We start from the raw sequence: 11,226 nt of genomic DNA on the forward strand, positions 1-11,226 counted from the left end.
GGGTTCAAAGCTTGTGCAAAAAGTAGCGGCTTATAGCCCGACAATTACGGTAATTAAATATATTTGCTATACTATAAATAAATATATATAAATACTATATCTACAGATAACACAGCAATTAATACATGTATTGTTTAATTAATAAAACATCAGAAAGTGATAAAACACATTAGAAATAGCTTCATAACAGACCATTAAATCAACACATTTTCATCAGCAGATGTTTGCATGTTCAGTAAAAATATTTCAACAACAAGTTTATGATTAAAATGATCAATGAACTTCAGCCTTACGCTATGTAATGTACGTTTCATGTTGGACTCATGGTCCTTTGTTAGTCCAGTTTAGGATAATGTCTCTGACGTATGTATCATATCAAACATATGTCATATCAAAACAAGCCCACACCTGCAGTTGTTTCAGTTTTTCACAGGTGTTTCCTGTCAGCTGGTCAACCTCTCAGGCGGACATCCATATCAGCCAACCAAACGACAAGCTCCTCCCTTTGTGCTTCAAATCCCTCCCACTCTGAGACAAGGAGCTGAAAGAGAGAGAAAAGAGTCAATTATAAAGAAGAGAGAAAAGTGAAACCCTCCTCAGAAGGTCTGACTCGCATACCTGCAGTTGACCTGTGATGGACTCCAGTTTGGCGTTCACGTCATCCCTCATCGATGCCAACAGCCGAGTCTGCAGGGTGCCCTGGAAGAGCCGAGTTAATGTTCGACTCCTCCTGGTCAGGCTCTCCAGCTGGATGAGCCGAGGTCTCCCCTCTCGCCGCCGCCTCTTAACACAGAAACACAAATTGCATCTGAAGCAGGAGGAGCAGATTTTTTTTCCTATTCTTTCCCAAATCCAGGCTAGATCACGTGGAGGTATTTGGAAAACTTTTTTGGCCAGCGGACGACTGTTGTCTCGCAGAAAGTCAAATCGAATGTATGCGATACACAATCAATTCACAAGAACACATTATAAAAAACAATGCTATATTGTGCTATATGCTATATTTGCTAATATATATAATAATCTCAAAAGTAATGCCTTGAAGCAGAAAATAGTAATACTTTATTAAAATTTAAAACAGAACAGTGTTTGGATGTGTGCATTGTGTCTACTGTTTGTTAACTCACCACATTCATAAATGTCTTAATAATAAATTCCATATTCTGTCACCACATTATTTGTGATCAGTGGGTTTGCGGGGTTAGGGGTGTTGGGGTTAGGGTCTTTAGGCTTTGGCCCCCACCCCTGCCACCAGTATATTTTTAAGTATTTCTAACTTTTATTTGAATATTCAGTTTCCTACCATCTGCTCTTGAAGGGTAATCACCAGGTAACCCGCCTCCCCCTTCGCACACACATGCACACAAACAAAACACACAGTATAATTCACAGCCTCATTATAGTAAATAAATATTTATGCCATTTACACCATCAAACTTAGACAGCTAAGGATGAAGAACCTTTTGTTCTTTAAAGAACCATTTGTAATAGCTGAAGAACCATCCACAAAATAAAAAGGTTCTATGACGTATGATGGTTCTTTAAAGAACCATGAAGACATCTGAAGAACCATTTAAGAACCATCGTTTTTCTGAGAGTGGGACCAGAGTCACTAAGAAAACAATTGGTAACACGCTACGCCGTGAAGGACTGAAATCCTGCAGTGCCTGCAAGGTCCATCTGCACATGTACAGGCCTGTCTGAACTCGCCATGTTTGGAGGAGGAATGCTACCTATGACTGCAAGAACACCATCCCCACCGTCAACAAGGAAACATTATGCATTGGGGGTGTTTTTCTGCCAAGGGGACAGGACAGCTGCACTGCATCAAAGAGGAATTGATGGGGGCCATGTATCGTCAAATCGTGGGTGAGAACCTCCTTCCCTCAGTCAGAGCATTGAAAATGGGTCGTGGGTGTGTATTCAAGCACGACAATGATCCAAAACACACGGCCAACACAATAAAGTATTGGCTCAAGAAGAAGCATGTTCATTTATTTATTTTTCTGGCAGACTTACAAAATCATCAGGGATTCAAATCATGTTTCCCTTACTGTATATTTATTGAAAACAAAACACCCTGACAATGTTTGGGGACCAAGTGGGAAATGTTATATATTTGGATCAGTCAGTGTCAGTCTGAATAGATTTGTACTTTATTCAACAACCAGATTTTCACATGCTCATTTTCAGTTTTTCAGTTTGTTAAGTAATGCAGTCTAAGAAGCCTGCTTCCTCAATCATTCACCAGCACCTGTAGGTGTGATCCTGTGGCTCTGCACTGTGTGAGGTGGCTGATGAGGATACCAACGCTCATGGTAGCTTTAGCAGAATGCGAGTTTATTCATTTAAATTTTTACAGTTACAGAAGCATATTTATGGTTCATTGTATCCCTTTGTTGTTGGACGTAGCGTTTTGCGTTTTGGGATGATTAGGAGTTTCTAGTTTGCATTTTTGATAATCTTGTATTTTGGTCATTTATTCTGTATAGTTATTTCACCTTCTGGTTATGGTGTTATGCTTTCCTGGTGCTTATTATTCAATGTCTTTACTTCCCTGACTGCTTTTGTTAACAGATGGATTAATCCTGTTGTATTTCCATTCCTTTGCTCTGTCTTGTTTACCTTTTTGTCTTCTGTGGCTTGTGTGTCCTGAGCCCAAATCTGCACTGTCTACACTGCCATCACATTTCACATGACCAGCAGATTCCACGCAGCCCGTGCCATGTTATAAAAAGCTCGAGTTAGGAGATGACGCTTATACAGCACATGTCTGGGGACAGTATGGAGAAAGTGAAAGAGCAGATCAAAGACCTACAGAAGGCCAATGAAGGTAGAGTATGATGCCAGGTGAGGGACGTACCAGCAACAGGAAGCCTCCTTCAGGTTAAATTATTTCCAGAACAGAAATGAGAAACGAACACTATTCATGGTGATGTTTTTGTTTGTTTATTTATTTATTGACAATTATTTTTAATATTACTTCTTCTCTATTTAATGTCACTTCTCAGCTATGTTGATGTCAGGCTGATGTTCCAGATGTTCTAACAGCTGATTTTCCATTTAACAAAAACAAATGTCCCACAGGTATTTTTACTGCACCAGTGAGAGGAGCCTACCACTTTGACTGTGTTGTACAAGAGTGGAAAGAAGATTTTCATTGCATATGAACACCTGCGATCTGGGGCTGGAAGTTCCTCTAAGTTTGCCTCACTACTTCTGGAGGTTGGAGATCAGGTGTTTTTGCGTCTCATTGCTGACAAAAGAGTGTTATCATATTAAAGAAAGATGCCCAACGGATTTACTTTCCATCATAAAAACCATCAGACTACCTTCAGTGGTCATCTGCTTTTCACCATGTGAGAGGTGTGACAGCTGCAACACGTCCTGTTTAGGTTGTTTGGAGCTTTGCCTTTTCTATGAATAAAACAGGAAGTAAATCAGTCTGGGATGTTGGAATGACTTGTTTTATTTGGTCATTTTAATTTTCTACTTCTCCTCTGATAACACTCAGTCAGAGCATAATACCCACACAGGTAATGATCTTTTTATGGATGCTGCACAAACATTTCATTATGTGTAGACTTGTTTTACAAAGTTGAACTGTGGACAGATGCTATCAGGGAAAGTTTGATGAATACAAAGTGGAATTGGTCAGTTTACATTTGTTGTTCAATAAAGCTTTATGAAGCTGAAGTGGCATTTGGTTCACACGAGACAGTCTGAAGAATTAAAAAGTATTATTTCTGTAAAATTGCAGTAGCTGACTGACATACCAACAGCTGTGTGATCAAGACCTGTGGCAGCACATCACTGTGCTAAGGTGAATTTCAGGTTCCTACAAAATGAGCTAGAGCATCATCAAAATCCACATACAGTAAATATAGTGATAACAGAAGCCCCTACGGTGCCAGCAAGAGAGCATCGAGGTCATATTCATCAAACTAACAGTTGGTTTTAAACCGCACGATAAAATTTCATTGTGAATCTGAAGCTCGAGAACAGTTCAATTTAATTCAATTCAATTATATTCATATAGCGCCAAATCACAACAAGAGTCGCCTCAAAGCGCTTCATAGATACAGAGAAAAGCCCAACAATCATATGACCCCCTATGAGCAGCACTTTGGCGACAGTGGGAAGGAAAAACTGATTTGAGCTGATTGTTGGAATTTGGTGCTCTGTAAATAAAACTGAATTGAATTGCATTCATGTTCTGCTGTCAATATGTTGATATTTCTTTTGAATTATGAATTATTCATTGGTGCCTGGCTTCATTTGCATCTGTTCCAGGTTTTCCAGATGACAAACGTTCGGCTTCTTCCAGCTCTCAGACCTCTCTCCAGTTCTTTAGTCTGCATTTCATTGGAACTTCAGCAGAGTGAGAAGAGGGAACCGTGAGACAGAGAGCTCAGTTTGTATTCGCAATGTGTGTGTGTTATGAACACCACTGAACTATAACTTTATTAGTATTGTCATACATGAACAACAGGTGACCCCAGTTTCAGGAAAACACTGGAGATCACATCATAAATTAACAATAAAGCAACAACAACATATAAGCGTGTGGGACAGCAGGAGGCTGAAAAACTCCTAAGTTGACTTCTATAACTAGCCTTGTGAGGGCGCTACTGGCAACATGTTTTAATAGGTTACAGAGATACCTGAAGGTGCTTTTGTCATACGACACACGGCAGCTGCAGTCCTGACCCACTGAAACTAATCAAGTGAATCATTAGAAGTTGACGTAATCACACTTTTCTGAAACATTTAATAGAATGTAAGCAGAGGTGGAAAGCATTCTCAGACGGGCGATTATAATGTTCACAGGGAGGTGTGGGTCACACATCAGTGTGGTGCACACATGTGGTCTCAATTACCCCGTCTGAGATTCCTGAAACACTTCCCAGACGGAGGGAAAAGGACAGAAAGTTTGTGAGCAAAGCTTGAAGAAGTCCTCATTGTGTGTGATGTCCTTGTTGTTCTGGACTAAAGTTTCTGAGGCTACGTCCACACTAATGCGTTTTCCTTTGAGGTTGCAGGTTGAATCGTCTTGTGTTTCACGCATGCGCAGGACTGGAACGTAAGTGTTTGAATGTGGATGTGCAACTCTGTGAAAACGACTGAAAATGCTAGTGTGGACGTGGAGTTTTCAAATCTATCCGAGCTAGTGTGGACGTAGCCTTAAAGCTGCAGGATGCTGAGGAGAAACACTGACATGACTCCATCAGCTCAGTTCACAACATTTTAAATGCAGTAAGGTAAATGAGTACATTTGTACTTTAATGAAATGCTGATAATTACTCTGCAGTCCAGACTCACCAGCCAACACCTCTGAGTGTCCATCAGAGGGCGACAAACACTCAGTGATATCCGCCAGAGGCAGCAGAGGAACTTCAGCTCACATGTGGTGTAACAGCAAAGCGCACACGATCACTTTAAATGCAGCTGCAGACGGTCTAATTGTAATCTGATTACATATCATGTTGAAATTCAGATTGGTGTCAAACAACATTTTAAATGTTTACATTCTGAGCCTCAATATTTTTCTACTGAAAATCAGCTAAATCAGTCTCAGTGGGTGGACCCAGAACCAGATCCCGCTGAAGAAATCCGAGGCTCTGTAACAGGGCAGTTCCCAGATGGATCAAGGATTCACACTGGATCCGGTTTAGCGTGACTCATTTTCCAGATTACCCCGGATAAACCCCCGTATCATAGCTGCTGATTTTGTCCACAGTCTAAAATTAAACTGAAATATCTCAAATCTATCTGTCCAACACACAGACAGCTCTATAGTTCAATGTTTATTTTAACATGTTTGCTTTTACTTAAGTCTTGAAAAAAATTCTGCTTCTTTCTTCCATCAGTGTGAAACGGTCACTATCATTGGTCTGGTGTGTCCGTATCAGTGAAGACTGAGATTAGATTAAAGATGAAATCAGATTTATCTTCTAAATCTTACTAATTGTTTCCATAATGGCAGAAATAACAGAGTGCGATAAAAAAAAGAAGACGACCTTTTTGCAGTTCATCATTTCTCCCCTCCTAGTATCACGAGCATATTCATATTCCTCAATCCAGTGGATTAAAATGGACGTTCTGGCCTTTACTTATCTGTTGCCATGGTGAGTCATGCTCTTCTGATGATGGCTAATTGTCAAACTAACTCTGACCGAACTAAAAACACTGACTTGGCGATCTCGGATATAATAAACTTGAGTTTGTGAACCGGCTTCCTGGAGCAGAGCCCTGATTATTCTGTCAGTTTGCTTCATTTTGAAATGATTGTCTGTCCTTTTGTGTGTATTTAACTCTCAATTGTCATTTTTTCCAAATGTAAAATTAAAAGAATTTAATGTTTTTCAATGATATTTTCTGTAAATTGAAAGTAAAAATTCAGCACAAGACAGAAGTAACCAGAGTCCTTCATGAGACTGATGAATGAAGCGATTGCATAAACGAAGGCTGTGACAGAGAACGACATCGGATTAATGTTACATACTGTTTACTCAGGAAGTCAAAGGGAGCCGACGCGTTACAACATCAGCGTGAGAACAGAACAGGCGCTTTGGCAAAGCACACGGCAGGTGGATGTACCCACAAGCTGATTGCAGGCGAGGGTTCAGGTCTGCTGACACCTGGGATCTAGATAGATATCAGATAATGTGGGAAAAGACGTGGCAGTGAAATTAATTTGTGTTGTTAAAACATGTTGGACACGAAGATCCAACATGTTTTTTTTTTGGTAAATCCTGATATCCTGAAAAGTTTTTTTTATGATAGAAACCTTGAATTTTGTTGTCCTTCTCCATCTGACAAACAGTCTTTGGGAGTCTTTGCAGCCTTTGAACCCATCTGTCACTTTCTGTGAATTTAAGCTGTCGCTCGTGTTTTGGTTCAAAGACCTCATGGAAGAATTCAGGAGGAAACGACACCTGACAGGAAATCTGCTGAAGAAGGAGGTTGGAGGTCATGTTTATACTCGAGTGAAAGCTGCCATGCTTTTTTTATTGCTAAGGGACAAAAGTTCAGATGGAGGGGTAGATTGTCTTTTCTACAACCAGGAAGCTGCAGCTGTGACATTCCCGATACTGGCATAAAACTATAATAAGCAGCTGTGCCTCCTGTCTCGACCCCTTCTTCCTTTAAAAGGCTCCGTTTATTCCAAAAAGTGGGAATGCTCAACTATAAGTTAAGTATATAAATAAATAATCAGAAAAAAGTCAAAACAACTGGAGAAAAGCAAAGGTACTCATGGTGAAGGTAGCAGAGCATCCCAGGATTAGAAGAACCCAAAGATCCGACAGAGACAGAGAAATACTGAACCCAAAAGTAAAACAAACAGTATTAAAATGCTACAAAGTCCCCGATCAGTGAAAATGAAAATAAAAGCCTTTAAAATAGTTTCATTTAAAAACAAAAAAGTTAGATTTCACATGAACAAACTGAAAATGAAAAAGGTATTAAGATTTTAAATTCAAATTTAATTTGACCCCAAAACAAAAGAAAAAAAATCAACTGCCGAATAAATTCTTTACAAATCCTACCATGTGGATTCATGGATTTTTTTTTCACATTCTGTCTCTCACAGTTGAAGTGTACCTCTGGTGCAAATTACTGACCTCTGTCATCATTTTAAGTGGGGGAACTTGCACAATCGGTGGCTGACTAAATACTTTTTTGCCCCACTGTAACAACCTGTTGTGTAAAGAATATAAGGAGGTTCACATAACACAAATCAAAAATGCTGATCCAGCAGTTTGAAATCATCACTGTTCAAAAAGTTTGTATTTCTTTTTTTAGCGTGTGGTGAGCACGTTCTGCTGAGCCTTCATGAATGTCTACAATATGAACCGTGGTTCAAATTACAATTTGCTTTCTCAAAATCTACAAAAGCAACAGAGCCCAGATGAAGATGGAGTTTTTTGGAGCTGTCGGTGCAGTTTTGTGGTGGTGCTTTAGCTCTGACAGCACAATGTCTGTAGGAGAAAGCTCACTTCCTCCTCTGTGTCACAACATCATGATGAAACAGACCTTTAGCCTGAAAAACTGTTTCCTTTTTGTACAGCGCTACAATGTAAGAGGATGAAAGCATGCTGCATCAGTTTAAAAGACAAAAGAGTCACTCTTTAGGTTTGGCATCGTGGCTCTGTTCTGGGACCCGTCTGTGCTCTAACTCATCATTAGGAGTGAGAACGTGTTGGTCTGTGCTTCACATCTAAGCCTAGAGCAATAAGACGAGCAGCGAGACCCCCCACAGGCCAGGCCCACCACATTTCTACTTTACTGATGATATTCATGGAGATTAAGCAGGAGAGATGTTCTCCTCTTGTTTTTCATACTTCCCACACAGAACTGGGGCCCACAGACTGACTTTGAGTTTTTACATTTGAAAGAGTTGAGATGTTACCAGTTAGTCGGCGCTATAAAAAAAAACATATATTTTGCTATTGATGTAAAGGATGTCTCATCAGATCTGTGATGGCTCTGCAACTTCATTAGCATTAGAAAAATACTACCTACTAACAAAACTAGCTAATAATGATGACGTGTGTTTAGTTCAGTGACAGCATGGAAGGAGGAGCTAGGGTAGAGGGGGGTTGCAAAGGGGCTTGCAGATGTAAAAAAGCTGAAGAAGTTTAAATATGGAGGAGATTTTATACTGCTGCTGAGGTCTATCAGCTGAAACACTACAGAAGACTGTTAACATATGAATACAGCCTGGACTTCACTGTTGGGCTTTTTCTCCTTCTTTGGTTTCTTTTCTTGAGCTCACTGTTGGTCACACAGATGAAACTTGGATGGATTTTTTCAACATGCTTTTTTCTGGTGCTGAACCAAGTTTGCCTTTGAAAGTATGAATCACATTGCACTTCCTGGAGAGCCCTACATTGAAATGGGAGCTATCACAGAGCTTTGATTGTTCCTGTTTCCAGGAGTATGTTTGTGTAGGTTCTCAGGTATCCATGTCATAACCTAAGGAACTTGGAAAGGAAAGCGACTGAAACTTAATTTTCTTGAAGACGTTTCATCTGAGAAGCGTCTTCAGTTCTAAGATGAAATGGTGGAGAGTCCCAGATATTAAAGCCTGGTGGGAGTTGCCACTTAAAATGGTTGTTGATCCACCATTGATCATAGAATAGAATAGGATAGAATAGCCCTTTATTGTTATTGTACATGTACAACACAATTATGCGTGCCCCAGGCAAACTCTGCAGGAGTAAAAAGCAGAATATAAATAATAAAGACATCAGGAATAAATTGCAAAAAGAAGAGCGATGTACAGTCAAGACGAATACATACAAAACAAGAGAAAGGCACACAATGGAGAACAAAGTGTTTGGAAGCAGTGCAAAAAGACCTGAGTTCAGAGTCAGTGTGTGAGTGGCCTGAGTGACAAGGGTTACTCAGACCATGGCTCAGATAGTGTGGGACCTGATTGATCTGCGGTGCTGTCCAGAGGGCAGCGGCTCAAACGAGTGGCGGCCGAGGTGCGAGGGGTCACCTGCGATGGCCCTGGTTTACCTGAGACAGGAGGATCTGGCGATGGCCTTCAGGGGTGGCAGAGGGCAGCCATTGAGTTTTTAGGTGGTGTTAATGACCCTCTGCCCGGCCTTACTGTTCTCAGTCATGGCCCCTGAGTACCAAAACCCATGCAGGAGGAGCACGCTCTTCACTGAGGAGCTGTAGAAGGCCAGCAGCAGTTCCTGGTCCAGGTTCTTCTTCCTCAGAGGTCTGGGCATTCCTCGCTGCACTGTACAGCAGACACCACATTGTTAAGTTTGTGTTTAGGAGTTTTGTCTTTGGGATGAACCAGTTTTTGTCTGAGTGTGTGGCTGGATCTAAAGTACACTGTGATGTTGTGCTTGGAGAAGACTCTCCTGGGTTTGTCTGACAAACTTGCTGCATAAGGGATAACAGTGTTGTTCACTTTGTCCTTCTTTTTTGCTGCTCTTTGTCTCGTTGTGTTTTTGTGGTTTTCTTGCTTATTCATGTTTCTTTTCTTATTTTTCTCTTATGGGATATTTTCGCCCGTTTAGCCATTTTCGATCTCCTTTTGTTGAATTTGTATCGTGTTGTTCTGGCTTTGCATCTCTTTCTTAATGTTTTTTTTTCAGGTTTATATGTTTTTCTGTGGTCGGGTGACTCACCAGCTATGTTCAGGCCAAACTGTTGCAGGCATTTTAGATAAACTTAGAAACATGCCGCAGAGTCTGCATTTCTTCTCTGTTGTTTTTGGACTTTTTGTATATTTTTAGTATCTTTTCTTGGTTTTCTTCATGAATTTCTTCACAGCTGTTTTTAGTAATTTCTCACGTCTCAGTTAGTGTTCATGTTTCTTTGAGTTTATTGACATTTCGATGTGAAATATTTACCCTGTATTGTGAATTGCTGCACTGAAGTGTGATGCCGCATGCTACGCCTTTGCACATACCTGTTGTGTGTTGAAGTAGGAGCAGCACACATGTTTGAGCCTGCAGCAGATACACCATCAGTGCTCCAACTGTCACAGACTTTCAGCCAATGACATCTTAAAGCTTCTGCCTGAACTTGCCTGTTTGTGCAGGTGGTCCGACCTCAAAGCTGGAATGTTTTATGAAAACTTGATGAGGAGCTCGATAAATCTGTCAGTTGGAAAGAATGCCTGTTTAGGCTTCAGGAAATTTGGTCACAGTTTGACAGATCTGCTAATGTGTGTGTGCGCGCGAGCGACATTTTTGTTTTAATCTGAATTTCAGATCACCTCCTGTGTTTAATGGTGGCATCTGTGGTGCAGTGATCTGGATCCAAACACTGAAAATGCTGAAAGCATTAATGTGAAATGTTTTAACCGAGTTTTCATATATACATTACATATAGATACCACATTTAGTTTGATTTTCTTTTCTCTATAACACTGTCTTCATGTCTTCAACATATTTTTTTTAATATGGAAGAAGCTGAGTGCGGGTATTTTACTTCTTTTCTATGAATCTAAAAAAATAAAAGGTGGCACTAATATTAAGATCTTCTGTTTAATTTACTGAAATTATGCTGTTACTCCCAATGCTGTCACATATAAAATATAATGAAAACTACAGTTATTCACAAATATTTCTAACAAACAAGCTACATAAAAAATCCCCAAGGTGTTAGGACATTAAAAACAAAAAAATCAATAAATTTTGAAACTTTAAAGTGGATTTAAAAATGGAAGAAACAAAAACAAATCAAAAGTAAATG

The sequence above is a fragment of the Aulonocara stuartgranti genome (assembly GCF_965226115.1).
Source record: "Aulonocara stuartgranti genome assembly, chromosome: 10".
NCBI classification, from domain to species: Eukaryota; Metazoa; Chordata; class Actinopteri; order Cichliformes; family Cichlidae; genus Aulonocara; species Aulonocara stuartgranti.